Below are 21,658 nucleotides of genomic sequence, written 5' to 3' on the forward strand. Positions count from 1 at the left end.
CACCACTATTATTCAACATAGTTTTGGAAGTTCTAGCCACAGCAATCAGAGAAGAAAAAGAAATAAAAGGAATCCAAATCGGAAAAGAAGAAGTAAAGGTGTCACTGTTTGCAGATGACATGATACTATATGTAGAGAATCCTAAAGATGCTGCCAGAAAACTACTAGAGCTAATCAATGAATTTGGTAAAGTAGCAGGATACACAATTAATGCACAGAAATCTCTTGCATTCCTATACACTAATGATGAAAACTCTGAAAGAGAAATTAAGGAAACACTCCCATTTACCACTGCAACAAAAAGAATAAAATACATAGGAACAAACCTACCTAAGGAGACAAAAGACCAACATGCAGAAAATTATAAGACACTGATGAAAGAAAATAAAGATGATACAAACAGATGGAGAGATATACCCTGTTCTTGGATTGGAAGAATCAACACTGTGAAAATGACTCTACTACCGAAAGCAATCTATAGATTCAATGCAATCCCTATCAAACTACCAATCGCATTTTTCACAGAACTAGAACAAAAAATTTCACAATTTGTATGGAAACACAAAAGACCCCGAATAGCCAAAGCAATCTTGAGAAAGAAAAACGGAGCTGGAGGAATCAGGCTCTCTGACTTCAGACCATATTACAAAGCTACAGTAATCAACACAGTATGGTACTGGTACAAAAACAGAAATATAGATCAATGGAACAGGATAGAAAGCCCAGAGATAAACCCATGCACATATGGTCACCTTATCTTTGATAAAGGAGGCAAGAATATACAGTGGAGAAAAGACAGTCTCTTCAATAAGTGGTGCTGGGAAAACTGGACAGCTACATGTAAAAGAATGAAATTAGAACACTCTATAACACCATACACAAAAATAAAATCAAAATGGATTGAAGACCTAAGTGTTAGAACAGACACTATAAAACTCTTAGCAGAAAACATAGGCAGAACACTCTGTGACATAAATCACAGCAAGATCCATTTTTACCCACCTCCTGGAGAAATGGAAATAAAAACAAAAATAAACAAATGGGACTTAATTAAACTTAAAAGCTTTTGCACAGCAAAGGAAAATATAAACAAGACGAAAAAACAACCCTCAGAATGGGAGAAAATATTTGCAAATGAAGCAACTGACAAAGGATTAATCTCCAAAATTTACAAGCAGCTCATGCAGCTCAATATCAAAAAAATAAACAACCCAATCCAAAAATGGGCAGAAGACCTAAATAGACATTTCTCCACAGAAGATATACAAATTGCCAACAAACATATGAAAGGATGCTCAACATCACCCATCATTAGAGAAATGCAAATCAAAACTACAATGAGTTATCACCTCACACCAGTCATAATGGACTTCATCAAAAAATCTACAAACAATAAATGCTGGAGAGGGTGTGGAGAAAAGGGTACCCGCTTGCACTGTTTGTGGGAATGTAAATTGATACAGCCACTATGGAAAACAGTATGGAGGTTCCTTAAAAAACAAAAAAAGAACTACCATACGACCCAGCAATCCCACTACTGGGCATATACCCTGAGAAAACCATAACTCAAAAGGAGTTATGTACCACAATGTTCATTGCAGCACTATTTACAATAGCCAGGACATGGAAGCAACCTAAGTGTCCATCGACCGATGAATGGATAAAGAAGATGTGGCACATATATACAATAGAATATTACTCAGCCTTAAAAAGAAATGAAATTGAGTTTGTATTGAGGTTGATGGACCTAGAGTCTGTCATACAGAGTGAAGTAAGTCAGAAAGAAATGAACAAACACTGTATGTTAACACATATATATGGAATCCAAAAAAAAAAATTCTGAAAAACCTAGGGGCAGGACAGGAATAATGATGCCGACATAGAGAATGGACATGAGGACACGGGGAGGGGGAAGGGTAAGCTGGGACGCAGTGAGAGAGTGGCATGGACATATATACACTACCAAATGTAAAACAGATAGCTAGTGGGAAGCAGCTGCATAGCACAGGGAGATCAGCTCCATGCTTTGTGTCCACCAAGAGAGGTAGGATAGGGAGGGTGGGAGGGGGACACAAGAGTAGCCCTGCTCGCCACAACTAGAGAAAGCGCGCACACAGCAACGAAGACCCAATGCAACCAAAAATAAATAAAATTAAATCTTAAAAAAAAAAAAAAAAGGTTGTTTCAAGATGTTAACCTGGTCCAGTAAAAAGGAATTCTTGGAGGTGGGCCTTAAACTGTGCTATACAATAAAGCGTTTCTTTTCTGGAGCCTCAAGGAGTTTGGAAGCTTGAGATATAGAAGGGGAGATGCCCAAGGGCACTTCTCTTGGGGTAAGAGCAGCGAGCCTTCACAACTTCAGGGCAGGCCAGGGACTGGTGAGAGAGTGTCTAGTAGGGGACCTGTGGAGGGGCTCCAGCCTGACCCTGAAATCATTTTCATGTGTGTTTCAAATTGTCTATGTCACAATCCTCTGCATTACACTCAAGTTTTTAGTAAAGTCTTGTTAAATAGGCAGCCTGGTCCCAGCTATTATGTTGGGAAATTTAGGGACTGGCCTGGACATCTGTGCCCATACCTGAAGCAAAGCAGTATAGAGAGAACTACAGCAGCAGCTGGCAGAAGACCCACGTCAAGGCAGCAAGAGGGGCCTGCAGAAAAGCTAAGCAGAGGTCAAGACCAGATGGCCAGCTAAAGTGATAGCCATCTGGGATACATTGGTGAAACATGTAAGCATGAGAGAGTATTCTCAGAGACCTGAGAGAAAGAATCAAATTTCTACAGGCAAATGGAAAGGGGATTCATGTTGTTGAAAGTTAGGCATTAAAGAGAAATGAATGTGGGACATTTGTTTTACATAAACATCAAATAAGAAATGACATGAAGATAGACTCGAAATTTTCCTGTTCTTGATAATTAAAAAAAATTTTTAATAAAGAGACTAGGTGTTTTCACAAGGAAATTCACACAGTACCATTAGAACAGAATAATATTCAAGATTCTCTGTATTTTCTTCACAGACCAAAAAACTTATTCTAGGAACACAATTAAGAGTCCCTGATTGAGAGCAGCAATGAACTGTAGTGGGCAGGTGCCTAGGGTGTATACTAGGAAATATTTAGAAACATTACATAAAATTTATATTAATCAATTGACACATAGATCAATGGAACAAAACAGAAAAGCCAGAAGTAACCCCACACAAGAACAGCCAACTGATTTTTGACAAAGATGCAAAAAGCAATTTGTGAAAAGGTAGTCTTTTCAATCAATGGTACTGGGGCAATTGAATATGCATAGAAAAAGTGAACTTTGAATTAAGTCTCATATCTTATGCAAAAATTAACTCAAAAAGAGTCATAGACCTTAATGCAAAACATAAAACTATAGAACTTTTAGATGATAACATAGGAGAAACCCTGGCAATCTAAGGCTTAGTGATGACTTCTTAGACTTGACACCAAAAGCATGATGCATATTAGACTTCATCAAAATGAAAAACTTTTGCTATGTGAAAGAGTCTGTTAAGAGGATAAAAAGACAAGGTAGAGGATAGGAGAAAATATTTGCAAACCATACATCTTACAAAGGACTCATATCTTAAGATATAAAGAACACTCAAAACTCCACAGCAAAACAAAGAAACAAACAAAAAGACAATTCAATTTGAAAATGGGCAAAAGACATTGAGACATTTCACTAAGGATATATGAATGGAAAATATGCACATGAAAAGCTATTTGATATTACTTGTCATTTATGGAGGAAGTGAGCCTTAAGCCTGACCTCAGAGAGTAGAACTTTATAAATTAATAGAAGGGGTGTAAAACATAAGCTGAAAAGTCCCAATGGATCCCAACAACACTCTTTGATCTATAATTTATTTTTAAAGTTTAAATTTTTTTCTGCAGAAACATAGCACTATGTCTAGTATAGTTCTGTTACATATTTATATACATATATATAGTTATATATATTTTCAAATATTTAGGAATATTTGAACAGTATTTCATGTTATTTAAGAGTTAATCATTTAGAAAATTTTAGGTGTGGTAATTATTTTTAGAAGTCCTTAGTATTTACTAATAAAATATTATGACTTAGATTTGCTTACAAATAACCCAGTGAAGGATGGAAGAAAGTAGGTGGGAAATGGATAAAGCAAGATTGACAGAAAATTGAAAACAGTTGAAGTTGGGTGATAGGTATATATTGGCTCATTATAATATTCTAATTTCTTCAACTTTGAAATTATTCATAATAAAGATTAAAGACAATTAAAATGTATTTACATATATGTTTCTATGTGAATAGGAAAACAAAATCTGAAAAGATACATGTCAAACTATTAACCATGGATATGTCTGGAGTGTAGAATTGGAGTAGAAGGAAGAGAAATTTCTATTTTTTACTTTATAAACTTTGAGATTTTACAATGAACATACATATTTTTTAATTAGAAACAATGAAAATTTGAAATTTATAAGATTGCTTTTTATAATTAATCCTTTTAATTAGTTGATTATACATTCTAGAAAGTTTTCAAACGTATAAACCTTTGAGTCTCAAATATTGCTAGAAACTTACAGAAGAAAAAGAATATAAAATGTATTGTGAAGCCAAACTTGAAGAACTTCTTGTCTACAACTTGATCCAGATATTATGCCATTTTTAAAGCAAATAAAATGATCCAATTGCACTGGCTCATCCATTAGATTTACATTTATTTCTTTAAGGCACAAGAATAGAGTTGGGCCAATTACCTATCAGAAATATTAAACAATGGTCTGGAAGAATGAATTTACCTCGGCCTCAGTTCTTGAAGTTTGAGTCTTTGAAAATACACCTAATTCTATTCGTAACCACTAGGGCTCAGTGTCTTCTTTGAAATGTGAAATTAATGCATTTTAGAAAACAAAAAGATCACAAAACTTTTTGTAAGTTGGTTCTGAGGAGAAAAACTGTATCTGTGATAGTCTCTGGTCTTCTTTAAAACAAAATTCCAGGTAAATTTGTGAAAGATGGGTGTGGGTCCCCACTAAGATGCTTCTTTTATTTCCCCTCCTCCTGAGATGATTGAGAAGAATGTTGTTCATGAATTAAAAAGAAAACAACATTGCCCCTAGTGATGGATTTATATTTTTAATCATTATTAGAATGTCTTCTTCTAGAATGTTTTCCTGTATTGTGGTGAGTGAACTCATTGATAAGAGCGGAGCAGAACTGAGCCCCATGCTGTATGACAGTAGGTAATGAGGCATGCAGTTTGGGGCTCTGCATTTGGATGGCTGGCACTTCTGTTTCCTTACTGATGAGTAGCTTTTCAACACAGAACTTCTTATTTTTAGATTTCCAAGGGACTTCAAGGTAAACACAACTATTGGAGTATGCTTTGGGGGATGTTCTGACCTTTCTGTTACCCAGTGGAAACCTTTTGGTTCTCAGGGAGTCTCTTATTTTAGCAGGCTTAAAGACTGGTCGCATCCATCAGTAATACTGACAACCTGGTCTTGTAAATACCTCCTTTCCTTGAGGCAGCATTTTAGGGAGTAATATTTATGTTCCTCTTTTCATATGCCTGCCTTGACCCAAAGGGAAGGGAGTATCCAAGTATACTTTCTCTGTGACAAGGAGGTGTTAGAGAGGGAGTGTCCACCCCATCTTACTCCTGACTACCCCCCTCCCCCATGGGAAGAGGTTGGCTTATCAGACCTAATGGTTATCAGGCCACCTCTCTATTGAGTGGACCTGGCATGTTAAGAGCCACTGCACTCATGATGCGTGTTCTCTGCTCTCATGGCACAGGGTTGTTCCTCTGGTCTCTCTGGGTCAGTACAGCCAGCAGGGCCTGCCCCTGCCAAGGATGCCAGGTCTCCACTCTCCCTCTCATCCTGGACTGAGTGGGTGCATGCATCCTATTACTTGCCATCAACTGCAACTTTATTCCCCAGGATCCTGGCTGATAGACAAAATATGGATTGCAGGCTTAAGGCTCACTTCCTCCATAAATGACAAGTAATATCAAATATCTTTTCATGTGCATATTTTCCATTCATATATCCTTAGTGAAATGTCTCAATGTCTTTTGCCCATTTTCAAATTGAATTGTCTTTTTGTTTGTTTGTTTTACTGTGGAGTTTTGAGTGTTCTTTATATCTTAAGACATGAGTCCTTTGTCAGATGTATGGTTTGTAAATATTTTCTCCCATCCTCTAGCTTGTCTTTTAATCCTCTTAACAGGCTCTTTCACATAGCAAAATTTTTTCATTTTGATGAAGTCTAGTAAGCATCATGCTTTTGGTGTCAAGATCTACTCTGTAGGATCAATCTATACCCAGTTCTGGAGCTACCCAGGCAGATTCACATGTGAAACCATCAGGGCTTTCCTCTCGCAGAGTGGGTGACTTCCTTTCCCTGAGTGATGTGAGTAAACAAGCACAACTTCTTTAGTTTTCCTTCAAAGAGAAAAGGATAAACTTATTGATATGTGTGTAGTTCCAAGATTTTGATGAATAATTGCATGAGACAAGATTTTCAAGGGAAGAGTTTTTGTTTGTTTGTTTGGTTGTTGTTGTTGTTTTAAATCCCTTCATCTTCTGACAGTCTCTGTCTATGACAGACTATAGTGGTTTACAGCTAGGGTTGTCATGGGTAGTAAAAATAAGACAAACAAAATAAGATGCCCAGCTAAATTTGAATTTTGAATTTGAATAATTTTTAGCACAAGTATGTCCCATGCAGTATCTGGTAGGACATACTTATACTGAAATTATTTATGTTTATCTGAAATCCTACTTAACTGAGTGCCTTGTATTTTATTTATAGGATTGTATATAGGCAACCCTATCTAGTAGAAGACATTCACCATAGTAGCCAAAATTTTTTTGAAAGCCCAGATGTTTATTATATAACATTTTCTTTATCACCAAGCAATTAGTAATGTTCTTTCCTCTTTTCTTCCTTCCTTTAACAAATATTTAATAAGCAGGTATTACATGCCAGATACTGTTTTATGCACTGGAATGAGATAATAAGCCACTCAAAGAAAAAATAAATATAAATAATTTCTAAACAATGATGAAGAAAATAAAACAGGTGATGTGATAAAGAATGTCTCAGTGGGGCGGACTACCTTAGCTCGAACGGTCAGGGAAGTCCTCCCTGAAGAGCTGGTATTTCAACTGCGTCCTCAGGAGCAAGAGAGAAGCAGAAGGTTTCATAGGATAAGTTGCAGGCAGAAGGAACTGTAAAAGCCCTAAGATGGTGTATTAGTTTCTACAGCTGTTGTAAAAACCTAACACAAACTTGGTGGTTTGAAACAACAGAAATTTATTCTCTCACAGTTCTAGAGGCCAGAAGTCTGAAAACAAGGTGTTTGCAGGGCCATGCTTTCTCTGGAGGTGCTGGGGAGAATCTGTTCCTTGCCTCTCCCAGCTTCTGGTGGCTACCAGCATTTCTTGGCTTGTGTCCGAATGACTCTAATCTTCGAGGCCAGCATCTTCCAATTTTCTCCTCTGTGTGTGTCTGACTAATCTCTCTCTTATAAGGACATCATGATGGCATTTAGGACCAACCAGATAATTCAGAATAATCAGTCTCTCCAGCTCAAGACACCTAATTTAATCACAATTGCAAAAAAAAATTACATCCCCTTTTTTGCCATGTAAGGTCACATTCACAGTTTTTACGGATTAGGACATAGATACATTTTCTGGGGGAGCATTTTTCAGCCTACCACAGATAGGAGGGGCTCAGCACGTTCTAACAGCGTGTGGAGGCAGCACAGAGAGAGGTGTGGGGGCTGTGAGGGCTGACGGGTAGGCAGGGCCTGGCAGTCAAGGTAAGGGATTCAGGTTCCAGTTCATTGTCAATGGGTAGCCAGTGAAATATTTTAAACAGGAGACAGGGAGTGACAAGATTTACATTTTTAAAAGCACTTCTCTGGTCCCTCTGTGGAGTCTGGACATTAGAAGGGCCAAGGGTGAAAGGAGAAGGAATCATTAGAGCCATGGCGCCTGCCAGAGAAGGGCAGCCTGAGGCCTTGGTAGCTTGAATTCGAGGGGTTGCAAGGGAGAGGAGGGGACAGGTTGGACAGAGGGGATAGATTTTGGAGAAAAAGCCATGAGGACTTACTGATGGATTAGATCAGGTAGTAAAAACAAAACAAACAGAAAACGAAATAAAGAGAGAGTATGATAGAGTTCTCCTAGGTTTGGGGTTAAATGTTAATAAGAAGCCAAATGTTGACATTTGCTCTCTTCTCTTCTTTGCCATCCTATGTGTGGTTGAATTTGCTCCTCGCCAGGTCTTCTCACAAGACTTTCAGGATCAAGCTATTCCTGACCAAGAAACAAAAGCAGAATTATCCCATTCCCCAATGTATTTGAATGAAAACTGGTAATAAAATCAGATACAGCTCCAAGAGAAGACACTGGAGAAGAACCGAGCTGTGTCTATCAGGAGGCTCAAATATGAAGTGGCACACATTTATGCTGTGTCAAGGTCACTTGCACCTTACCATATCACAGTAGTGGGAACATCATTAATCTCTGAAAAGCCACATGTGTTTTATGGGAGAAATAGAATGGTTGGTTCTTCTTTTGTTGTCAGTGTTTCTGCACTAGTGCTTTGGCTTAGTAATAAATATGTGAAACCTTTTGTTGGAAAAAAAATGTTGACATTTGATGTACTTGGTTAAGACTCTCCAGTCTGCTCTAGGGAGAGGATTTCACACAAAGTAAAGGGAGGAGTAGGTTTTGTCCTGTCCTAAAATGCATTTGATAAAGCGAGCTTGGTCTTCAGGAGAGAGAGATTCTTTTTCTTCCATCCAAAATCAAGTCTTAAAGGCATCATGCTTCAGAGGAAGGTTAAAAGAACCAGAGCGGTGCCGTGACCATGATTGATGATGACGTGACAAGCACCTGTTAATGCTGCAAACCTCTCACCTTCCGGGTCAGTTCCACTTGGCAGGCAGCATCTTTCACGTCCAGGGTGAAGAGTGGCTCAGCCAGTAGGATATCCTGTGTCAGTGATGTTTTCCACCACATGGTGTTCATCAATAAAGAGTGGATGGCAACAAATCAATTGCTGTGATGCATGTTGGGCAGAGATAAGTGTGACAGCGAGAAAGTGTGCAAACTTCAGTCTCCTCAACTCTGAGGGGTAAGAGTTGTTGAGAAGGTCAAATGGGATAATGAATGTGCCAGTACTTTGGAAACAATGAAGACCTAACAGCAACTTGTCATGATTATATCAAACCCTATTATATATGTTATTATATTTGATTCTTCCACAGCACCTTGCACTTAATATAGACTCCATAAATTTTTTGTCAAATTTAATTAAGTAAGTACAACAAACATGGCCATAAACCAGGTAGATTTGTTTGGCAAGTACTGATGGACTGATCATTAGAGATTGGTACCATGGTTCCCCGACTTATATTCAGATATCCTTTATCAGGAAGAGAAAATGGCCAGCTGCAGCTGCCCTCAGTCTGACACAAAGTATTCTGGTCTAAAACATGACACATCAGGGTCTTGCAACCTCAAATATGTTGCAGGTAACTTCATTACACTATCAGATTATTAATGATGCTCACTCATACTCCAGCATTAGGGCTTCAAATGGTAGTCATTATGTCCAAAGGCAAGTTTTTGGGTGGGTCTGTCTGACTGAAAGAATGAAAATTTTCATATCGTTCTTAAAGGTTTTATTTATGTAAAATAACTTATTACTTCAGGTTTCTATCAGGTAGATTTGGGGAGATAACTGACCTACTGGATCTATCCCTCAGCCATGTCTGTGGCTACCCTGAGATCCTATCAGTTTCATGTTGGAGAGAAAATAGTGGAATTCTTTGTCCTCTCATACACAGCATTGTCTAAAGATAATGAAACTCATATGATAAATTATAAATGCAATTTGATTTTCTCCATAACCTGTCTCATCAACTAAAATTGTTCACAAAGTTTAAAAGTTAGATTTATAAGCTAATTTTCTAAAAGATATGGCATCTAAATTCACTATTTGTTGAATGGGTTACTTTTTAAATACCACCCAGTTTTACCTAAGAGCTACTATCACATCTTTTTCATTTCTTTTCTAAAGTTCAATCTCTATCTCCCTTTTGTCTTCATATGGTCTTTTGATTTGATAGAAAGATTAAATGTCAAACTTAACTTAAAATCAATATTTTCTGAGGCTGAGCTGCAGACAGATCTAGACCTGGACTTAAAGAGTACAGTATTTAACAATAGAACATCCCTCCAAATATACATCTTCAAAAATAACTTATCATAACCATACCTATCATAACAGTTTTATTAGCACCTGTGAATATTACATGTCAAAGTCCATCAATTTTATTAGCCAAGCCAGGATAGAATGTTACTGAAGAACTGATGAAGATGTTTATAATAATTGTAACTGGTAGAAATGGCAAAGCTCTGATTCACTTTGATCTTCATGGAATCATACAAAGTAGGATGTCTTTGGGTCATCTTGATTATTTCCATGGTATTAAGGGTAACTGGACATTATCCGGTGTCCTTTGTATTTGTTTTGGGAGTAAGGTAGATCAGGAAATACAGGTAGAGAACAGCAGTGACCCAGAGCTTTAAAAAATTCTGTCAAGTAGCCTGGCTTCAAAGGAGAGTGCCCAGCCTGGTTCATAGATATCATCACATTCTACTTAATAAACTCGTGCAGATAAAAAAAATCTACCCTGGGCATGAAACAATTATTTAATCTACATATTCCAAGGCCCTCAGAGAAAATCAGAAAGATCTTTAAAATAATCATCCACTATAAAAAGAAATGTAGCCTTACTTTCTACACCTTTCATAAGAATTCGTGTTGGGGAAGAAACTCTTGAGCATTTGCTACAGTTGGCAAACCCTGCTGGGGGCTCCCAGAGAATGTTATCTGGTATGTGCAGTATCCATAAGATCTGTGTCTATAGGTCTATGAACCCCTGAGCCATGTCCTTGATCCTACACAGGTGGGTGTGACTGGAGGACATCATTATCTCTGAACTTGTGAGTCAGTTCAGATTTTCCTGGGGTAGAAAGAAAGAGGTGCTTTTCCAGAAGCTTCTCTTTTTCCAGAAGCTCCGCCCCTTATTTATACTAACGTCCCCCTAAGAGTAAATAGGCTTCTCTTTACAAATCCTGGATGACACTTTTAAATTGTTATTTGCTCCAAAGATCTCTGTCTCTTCAAGCCCCAGAACTAACGCACTCACATCCCTCCCAGGCTATTTTCTCCCACATCTTTTATGAAGCCTTCCATCAGGTAGGGAAGACTCTATCCTCTAAGCCAGCACTTCTCAAACTTGAGTGCACACCCAAATCACCTAGAGAATCAGTCTCTCACCACCAGAGATTTTGATTCATTAGGTTGAGCTTTATGACTGAGAATATGCATTTCCATCCAGCTCACACACTTGAGTAGCACTGCTTTAAGTCACATTAAGAGCATCTGAATTGCCCAGTCTCAAATTTCCATCCCATTAATCACTACTGATTTTGCTACAGCAGAGGAGACTTTCCTCTATCCACAGTGATTCTCACTTCTTCTGGGTGCTAATGGTCTGACTTGCCATGATGCTGCCATCATTCATCACCTCAATTTGATTATAACTCTGTCTGCCACTAGTGAATGGAGGCCTTGTCCAAACTTAGATTGTTGTGTTCTTGAATTGCATTGCTCCTCAAGCCCCATACAGGGCTAAATGAGCGATGTTCTCCATCAGTTATATTCCTGGAGGGGCTTATGTCCTTTAGCTATAGCTAGATTCAGAGTGGTCCCCTTGCTCAAACTTTCACCTATACAGTTTGCTATGGTCTGAATATTACTGTCTCCCCAAAATTCATATGTTGAAACCTAACTCCCAAAGTGATGGCGTCAGGAGGTGGGTCCTTTGGGGATGATTAGGTCATGAGGCAGAGACTTCTTGAATGAGATTAATGCTCTTAAAGAGACACCACAGATTTCCCTACCCCCTTCTGCCATTTAAGGATACAACGAGAAGTTTGCAACCCAGAAGGTTGCCCTCATCCAACTGTGCTGACACCCTGATCTCTGACCGCCAGCCTCCAGAACTGTGAGAATTAAATTTATATTGTTTAGAAGCAACCTAGTCTCTGGTAGTTTGCTGTAGTAGCCCAGACAGACTATGACACCATTATATCCTGCTTTATCCATAACTCCTGCTAAATAGTGGGTTCCATAAATCTTCCCATTACAGTTGATTGGGTAAGAAGTGAATATCTGACCCCAAAAAAGAGATATCCACAGAGAAATCTGAGCCAATTAGATCCCGTCATTCTGTTTTGTTGTTGTCATTTTAAAAGATTTTTTAAGAACAGTTTTAGATTCACAGCGAAACTGAGAGGAAGGTACAGAGATTTTCAATGTATCCCCTGTTCTCAGACATGCATAGCCTCCTCCATTTTCAATGTGCCCCATCAAAGTGGTATATTTGTTACAACTGATGAACCTACATTGACATATCATAATCATCTGAAGTCCATAGTTTACTTTAGGGTTCACTCACAGTGTTGTGCATTCTGTGGATATTGTTGATTCTTCTGGATTTTCTATAAAATGATTATGTCATCTCTGAACAAAGACAGTTTTATTTCCTCCTTCCCAATCTGTATCACCTTTTTTTTTTTTTTTCTTGTCTTATGGCATAAGCAAGGACTTCCAGTATGATGCTGAAAAGGAGTGGACATCCTTGCCTTGTACCTGATCTGAGTGGGAGAGCTTTGCAGTTTTCACTATTGTATGATGTTAGCTCTAGGTTTTCTGTAGATAGTCTTTATCAACTTGAGGAAGTCCCCCTCTATTCTTACATTACTGAAAGTTTTTTTCATGGATGGGCGTTGCATTTTGTGAAATACTTTTTCTGCACCTACTGATATGATCATGTGTTTTTTTCTTTTTAGCCTGTTAATGTGATGGATTATATTTATTGATTTTCAAATGTTGAATCAGCCTTGCATACATGGGATAGACCCACTGGTCATAGTGTACTATAATTATTTTTATACATTTTGGATTCAATCTGCTAATATTTTGTTGAGGATTTTGCATCTCTATTCATGAGAGATATTGGTCTATAGTTTTCTTTTCTTTTAATGTCTTTCCTTATGGTATTAGTGTAATGCTGGCCTCATACGATGAGTCAGGAAGTATCCCCTCTGTTTGTATCCTCTGAGAGAGATTTTAGAGAACCAATATAATTTCTTCCTTCAATATTTGGTAGAATTCACCACTGAACACATCTGAGCTTGGTGCTTTCTGTTTGTTAATTAAATTTCTTTAATAGATATAAGCCCCGAATTGGTATAATTTCTTCCTTACATATTTGTTAGAATTCACAACTGAACACATCTGGGCTTTGTGTTTTCTGTTTGTCCATTATGTTTCTGTAATAGACATAGGCCTATTCAAATTGTCTATTTCTTCTTCTGTAAGTTTTAGCAGATTGTCCTTTAATAATTGTCCCATTTCATCTAGATTATCTTATTTGTGGGTATAGTTCATAGTATTTTTTTTATTATTCTTTTAATGTCCATGGGATCTGCAGTGATGGCCCCTCTTTCATTTCTGATATTAGTAATTTATATCTCCTCTCTCCCTCTCTTTAGCTATCCTGGCTAGAGGCTTATCAGTTTTATTGATCTTTTTAAGAACTAGCTTTTGGTTTAATTGATTTTCTCTACTGATTCCCTGTTTTCAATTTTACTGTGTTCTCCTATGATTCTTATTATTCACTTTCTTCTGCTTACTTTGGATTTAATTTGCTTTTCTTTTTTTAGTGTCCTAAAATGGCAGCTTAGATGACTGATTTTAGGTCTTTCTTCTTTTCTAATATATACATTCACTGCTGTTAAGTTCCCTCTAACCACTGCTTTTGTTGCATCCTATAAATTTTGATAAGTTGTGTTTTCATCTTCATTTACCAATATATTTCAAAATTTCTCTTGGAATTTCTTATTTGACTCCTTTGTTACTTAAAAGTATCTTGTTTAATCTCAACTTATTTGGGGACTTTCCAGTTATCTTTCTATTATTGATTTCTGGGTTAATTCCATTGTGATCTGAGAGCAGATGTTATATAATTTTTATTATTTTAAACTTGTTAAGGTGTATTTTATCTCCCAGAATGTGGTCTATCTTGGTGATGTTCCATGTGAGCTTGAGAATAATGTGTATTCTGCTGTTGTTGGAAGAAGTAGTCTATAGTTGTCAATTTTATTGTGCTGATTAATGGTACTGTTGAGTTCAGCTATGTCCTTACTGATTTTCTGCCTGCTGTATTTGTCCATTTCTGATAGAGAAGTAGTGAAGTCTTCAACTATGATAGTGGATTCATCTATTTCTTCTTGCAGTTCTATCAGTTTTTTCCTCACATAGTTTGACACTCTGTTTTATGTGCATACATGTTAAGAATTGTTAGAGCATTAACCCCTTTATCCCTGATAACTTTTCTTGCTTTGAAGTCTGCTTTGTTTGAAATTAATATGGCTATGCTTGTTTCCTTTTGATTAGTGTTAGCATGGCATATTTTTCTCCATCCATTTGCTTTTAATCTATATGAGTCTTTATATTTAAAGGTAGTTTCTTATGGACAACATATAGCTAGATGTTATTTTTTTGATACACTCTGACAATCACTGCCTTTTAATTGATGCATTTAGAACATTGTTGTTCAAAGTGATTATTAATATAGTTTGCTTAATAGCTACCAATTACAGTTTAGGTTTTCTTACTCCAGCACTGGTTCCTATGTCAGTTTCTGCTTGTGAGTCTCTGCTCCACTGAGCCATGTCTCTCTATATATGCCTGTCTGTCTCTCTAAATTTGGAGGCAGCAGTTTACCCTGTGTCCTCTCTTTTTTTAAGGATCCTAGAAGAGTTGTTGATTTTTCAATCTGTTAAGCTTTTTAACTTGTTGTTAGAATGAAGCAGTGATTTCCAATCTCCTTACATGTGGAATTCAAAACTAGAAGTCTTTGTTATGTTTTTGAACAAAGAAACTCACAAGAAAGTTCAAGTCTGTGGTAGACACCTGAGCAAAGTGCTGGTCAATAGGAGTAGAGGAAGGTGATCAATGAGAAGGATGGATCAGATGAGGAGGTTCCCTGCAACCACCCAGACACTAGATTTCAAGCTCTCTTGGCCACAGTCTTGTTGTGCAAGACCCAACCAAATTAGCAGCCCTGCACACGAGTTTTTTGTTGACATTATTATTGGAGTAGGCTGAAAATAGTTTGCCAGTAAACAAATATTGAGATAAAAGATACTACTGAATGCAGAGTAATGTTCTAAGGTTGAAAGTAAAGAATGGCACAAGAAGAAGAGATGCTTTTCCACAGAACCATGGGTCCATGGATGAGGGTAGGTAGATGTACATTTTGGGAGCCTAAGAGTTTTGGGACACACACTGAGCCCATTTATCCCATTATTAAATTCAGAGTTTTAAAGTATTCTAAGCTACCTCTAAGTTTACCTCTAAGTACCTCTAAGTTTACTTCAGTAATCTTGAACTGTCCTTCACAAAAATGATTATAACTCACTTGCGTGTGTATATGTTTGTATTGAATGCTTATTATGTGCTAGTTTGTCCATGCTAAAGATACAATGGAAAATAATCTAATTTCCAATTTCATGAATTCAACTTCTTATCACTATGTAAATAAGTAAGAAGAGTAGGGACACACTAACATTAGAAAGGTTTCATCCCATGGAATATAAGCTGCAAATATGGTGCATTTTCTTGATTTATTTCTATATATTTTCTCCTGATCCATATTTTGGCTCTACTTCCCTGTCATTCTACGTTGCCTAATTAATCTAATTTTATGCCACTTATTTGAAAAGTAAAGCAAATAGTGAAAAGTAAAACAAATAGTCACAAACTACCTTCTAGGTAAGCGCCTTGCCCATTTGCAAATTTTCTTGTAAGAGTCTTAGGGTATTCACAAGCTAAGCTACTTAGGGTATTCAAAAAATAAGGCAATGGTCCACTGACATTATAAATAGCCATTGCATGCCATCTTTTAGATCTTAGGAATGAAATAGCCCAGTAATTTTTCTTCTTTTGCCATAAATATGAAGAGAAACATCTGACAGTTTTGTAAGTTTCTTTAAATCTTTATGACAATAAGATCTAAGGGAATTACATATTTAAAGTTTCACATAGAAGTGATCCACAAGCTAAGTCACTGCACTCTGCTCACTGCAAATTGTGCATCTTCTGGATTTCAGAAAGGAGCTCTTTACATGAATTCGTCTGTAAAAAGACCCTCTCTGCAGTCAGAGCAAATGGAGAAATAATGTAATTGCTTGTATCGTATATTTTAAGAATCACAAAGTCAAATGCCTGCAGGGGCCAGACAGTTAATACAAAAATGTGACAAGGGCCATGTAGGGATACTGGCACACTGGCGAGCATGTGTCCTGGTTAAGGGCTCCACTCAGCAAGGGCAACAGGGTTGTGCAGAGACGTAGGCTCAGGACTCCCAGGGTGTCCCATTTTTTCAATTAAAGTATGAATGTTAACGTGTAGTCTCTTAATTTCAAGTGTTGAAAAATATTCACAAAACTTCACACCCTTTGCAGGACACACCAAAGTATTATGCAGATCAAATATACACCACAGCCACCATGACCATCCAGTTGCAACATCCAATCTGGTATATTACATCAATTCTCTGCTTCATCTGATCAAATTTTTGTATTACTTCCTCTATGCAAAGAGAAGATAAGCCCTGGAGAAGAAGAAGTGGATATGTGGGGAACTGGAGAGTAGTAATATAAAAAAAAAAAAAAAGATTTTAAAACTCCATCGTGCCTTCTGAAATTATATAAAAGAAAGAGCTTTGACATCTCCCGTTAGGATAGTAGAGCCACCGTGACAGGGAATTGTCTGCTCTGTTCTGTGGCACTTTAGTTATTCTAGCTTACACGTTTGACAACCTCTATGTTTTTTAAAAATTGAAATCCTATCACTCTTTTCAGAGTACCCAGAGCTCAAGTCTAATTTTAACTAATCCAGTGTATAGATGCTTATTTTTTTAGGATTCTTTCCTCATAATAAACATCTGGGAAGTGGTTAACGTTATGCAGTGTTTATATACATTTTTATAAAGCATGAGTAAAAGAAAAGCAAGTCAAAATTTCCCTTTCTATATACAGTCTAAAAAGATCTTCCCACAGACCACCTTTTCTTATCTTCCCTTAAGAGTCAGCCATAAAACATGCCACTGGCCACTAAGAGCAATTTTCAGGTGATCCTCATGAGAAGGGAAAAACCTTCCATATATTTATGACTTTTCACAATCTATTTTCTTCATGTTCCAAATCATGTCAGATATCTTATTGCCATGACACACAATGCCCAGTAGAGACAGTCGGTATGGCTCCCATCACTTCGGTAACACATCACTCAGAGCAATTATGCATCAGCTTCAAGTGCTTTTTAAAAAGCAGTCTCAGGAAGACCATTTCTGTTTTGCCAACTCAGTCTTTAAGTTGAATATATTGTCTACATCCTAAACCAAAACTGGCGTTTATTCAGTCATTCAACACATATTTATGGAAGGCTTCTATATTTATGGAGACACTCTGCTAGGAATCAGGAACATAATGGGAATCAAATGGACACAGTTCTGCCTTCATGGATCCAAGGGATCAGAAATTAATCAAACAAATCAGCATATAATCACAAGCTTTGATAAGTACAAGTACGCTGAAGGAGGATCATGAAATGCAATGAGAGTCTGAAACAGGGAATGTGTCATGACCTGGTCTGGGGATGGAGGGGAAGTCTTCACTAAGGAAGCGATGCTCAAACTGATAGCTCCAGAGTGCTTAGGTAGCAACATAGGGAAGAGGAAGTAAGTTAGAATGTTCCACTCAGAGAGGACTGTACATGTCACAGTCCAGGGAGGGAATACGGCACATTTAAAGAGCTGAAAGCAAGCTAGCATGGCTGGGGTTCATAAAGGGAAGAAGGTGCAAAATGAAGCCTGACAGGTAAGTAGGGACCATATCATTCACGACTCCTAGGAAGAGCAATGGGGAGCTACTGATGGATTTGGGACTAAGGAGTAAATGTTTTCATACACGTATTTTTAAAGGATCTCTCACTCTGGTGGGGGAGAGGAGATATAAGGAAACTAGTTACAAGGTGTATTAACCAGGTGTTTCTGAGGTTTTGACATTTGGACTTTGCTGATTCTGAAGAGCCTGCTACTCAAAGGGCTAGACAATTTCTAGAGATATAGTAAAGAACTCCCCTGCAAGTGTTCCTTTTATATGCAAACCAACCAATCCAAAGCCCAACCCCCCAACCACCTTTACTAGCTCTTATACTCCTGGCCAATATCCTCCTGCCCTAATCACCCCAGGGACAGGTAACAGACAACCAGGGACAGCTCCTGTGTCCCAGAGCCCACTGGAATTATTCAAAGTAGCACATCCTATGCTTGTTTACCCTGCCTCACCCATTTCTTCTCACGGAAACCATAATAAAGGCTCTTGTCCACAATTTCCCCTCACTCCCTCTGCCTCTTGACCAGTGCTGGTGCTTCCCCATGTGGGCCCACTGAGTGGTGTGCCATGCTTCCTGTTTCTAGAGATCTGTGACTTTTCCTTCATGACAGTCATCTCTGTGTCTGTAGGTCTTCCATACCTGATTAAAACAAATCCTGGGTACATTTTAAAACACAAGGCTAGGGCAGTAAGACAAGTGACTTCTTTTTTTTTTTTTTTAATATATTCTCCTATTATTATTTTATTTTTTTGGCTGCATTGAGTCTTCATTGCTGTGAGTGGGTTTTCTCTAGTTGTGGTAGGCAGGGCTTACTCTTTGTTGTGGGTTTCTCATTGCGGTGGCTTCTCTGGTTGTGGAGCGTGGGCTCTAGGCTTGTGGGCTTCAGTTGTGGAACGTGGGCTCAGTAGTTGTGGCTCATGGGCTCTAGAGTGCAGGCTCAGTAGTTGTGGTGCACGGGCTTAGTTGCTCCCTGGCATGTGGGATCTTCCCGGACCAGGACTCAAACTCATTGGCAGGCAGATTCTTAACCACTGCACCACCAGGGAAGTCCAAGACAAGTGACTTCTGATGGTGGCTTGAACTAAGATGGTCACAGTGGAGAGGAAGAAAAGTGGACAGTTACAGAAAAGTTAAGATGGATTGGATAAGGGGGTGAGGAAGAGGGAGGTATCTAAGAAGATTTCTGGGTTTATGTTATGTTCAATTAAACGGATGAAGGTGCCATGTACAAGAGAGGAAATGCAGGAAAAGGACCAAGTTTGGGAGAGAGGATGATGAGTAAAATGTGCTTTCAAAATGGGCACTATTTAGAAGACCTAAATAGACATTTCTCAAAATAAGATATACAGATGGCCAAAAAACACATGAAAAGATGCTCAGCGTCACTAATTATTAGAGAAATGCAAATCAAAACTACAATGAGGTACCACCTCACACCAGTCAGAATGGCCATCATTAAAAAGTCTATAAATAACAAATGCTGACAAGGCTGTGGAGAAAAGGGAACCCTCCTATGCTGTTAGTGGGAATGTAAGTTGGTGCAGCTACTATGGAAAACAGTATGGAGGTTCCTCAAAAAACTAAAAATAGGATTACCATATGATCCAGCAATCCCACTCCTGGGCATATATCCAGACAAAACTGTAATTCAAAAAGATACATGCACCCCTATGTTCATAGCAGCACTAGTCACAATGGCTAAAACACGGAAACAACCTTAATGTCCATCAACAGGTGAATGGATAAAGAAGATGTGGTATATACAATATATACAATTGAATACTACTCAGCCATAAAAAAGAACTAAATAATGCCATTTGCAGCAACATGGATGTAACTAGAGATTATCATACTAAGTGAAGTAAGTCAGAAAGAGAAAGACAAATATCATAAGATATCACTTATATGTGGAATCTAAAATATGGCACAAATGAACCTATCTACAAAACAGAAACAGACTCACAGACATAGAGAACAGACTTGTGTTTGCCAAGGGGAAGGGGAGTGGGGGAGGGAAGGACTGGGAGTTTGGGTTAGTAGATGCAAACTATTACATTTAGAATGGATAAACAACAAGGTCCTACTCTATAGCATAGGGAACTATATCCAATCTCCTGGGATAAACCATAATGGAAAAGAATATAAAAAAGAATGTATATATGTGTATAACTGAGTCACTTTGCAGTACAACAGAAATTAACATAACACTGTAAATCAACTATACTTCAATTAAAAAATGTGCTTTCAAGACAACCAAATGTAAATGTTTCAGGGAAAGTTCGACTTAAGTTTATATTCAGGGAAAGGAATCCCCACCACCCTTGTCCATTTACCCAAAGATGAGGACTCCGAGGCAATACTATTTATAGACTGTGAATTTTTCCCTAATATATCACACTCCTGGTTGATGTAAATGACACTTTAAAATGAGAAACATTACTATATTTATATCTTACTGGCTGTGAAAAATTAATTTTCACATGCTGAAGATGCTATTTGATACACATCTGTCTGCCTACTGTTCATGTTAAACTAAAATGCATTCTCATTCTCCAAACCTGAGCCAAATTGCCTGAAAATGCCCTTCATTCTACGAACAATAAGGATTAGTACTTCCTTTAATGTGACAAGAAATCACACTGTCAGGTTCTCCTGATTCACCCTAATAATCGCACTTACTTGAATCACACTGCAACACAAGTTGTTCTCAGATTGATCTTTAAATTTATGGTATGAAGAAGATAACAGTTACAGAAAAAATTCCAAGTTGGCTGTCATTCTTGTAATTGGTGGGTCTTTTCATGGTTTCAGGATAAAAATAGAGAGACCAACAGGGTGACATGAGATATTTCCTCTCTCCTTCGAAACTGGAAAGACAGAGGTGCTAAAATAATGACTTTGCCACTATTACTTTTACCAAGGAGGTTTGAGGGTTGTTTTCCCTCTTTTTCTGTATTTTGAGAAGTTCTAACAGAAAAGATTTCTGAAGTTTTTGTTATCTAGCTCAATCTTGACAGTGGAGCTGAAGAAAAGAAAGAAGGCTAGGCTCCTTCAGGGAAGGCAAGTCTATTTCATGGTAACTAATCATACTCCCAGGATTCTGATCTTGGATTGTGTAAGAAGTCTAAACTGTCTACAAGCACCAGCTGTTACATAGGAAATATAACTGTCCGAATATGGCAAGATAAGTAAAGACATAACCAGTTCTTTTTTTTTTTTTTAACATCCTTATTGGAGTACAATTACTTTACAATGGTGTGTTACTTTCTGTTTTATAACAAAGTAAATCAGTTATACATATACATATGTCACAACATCTCTTCCCTCTTGCATATCCCTCCATCCCACACTCCCTATCCCACCCCTCTAGGTGGTCACAAAGCACCAAGCTGATCTCCCTGTGCTATGCGGCTGCTTCCACTAGCTATCTGTTTTACTTTGGGTAGTGTGTATATGTCCATGCCACTCTCTCACTTTGTCCCAGCTTACTCTTTCCCCTCAGCGTATCCTGAAGTCCATTCCCTAGAACGATTGCATCTTTATTCCCATCTTGCCCCAGGTTCTTCTGACCATTATTTTTTCTTTTTTT

General features: G+C 37.8%; 1 pseudogene across 1 annotated transcript; it reads left to right on the plus strand.

Moving 5' to 3' along the window:
• Window positions 1-8,240: 8,240 nt before the first annotated feature.
• Window positions 8,241-8,531, plus strand: LOC307060406 (large ribosomal subunit protein eL39-like; annotated as a pseudogene). The gene has a single exon. The product of its transcript is annotated as a large ribosomal subunit protein eL39-like (transcript).
• Window positions 8,532-21,658: the final 13,127 nt, after the last annotated feature.

This window comes from Hyperoodon ampullatus (assembly GCF_949752795.1).
Source record: "Hyperoodon ampullatus genome assembly, chromosome: 11".
In the NCBI taxonomy this organism is placed as follows: Eukaryota; Metazoa; Chordata; class Mammalia; order Artiodactyla; family Ziphiidae; genus Hyperoodon; species Hyperoodon ampullatus.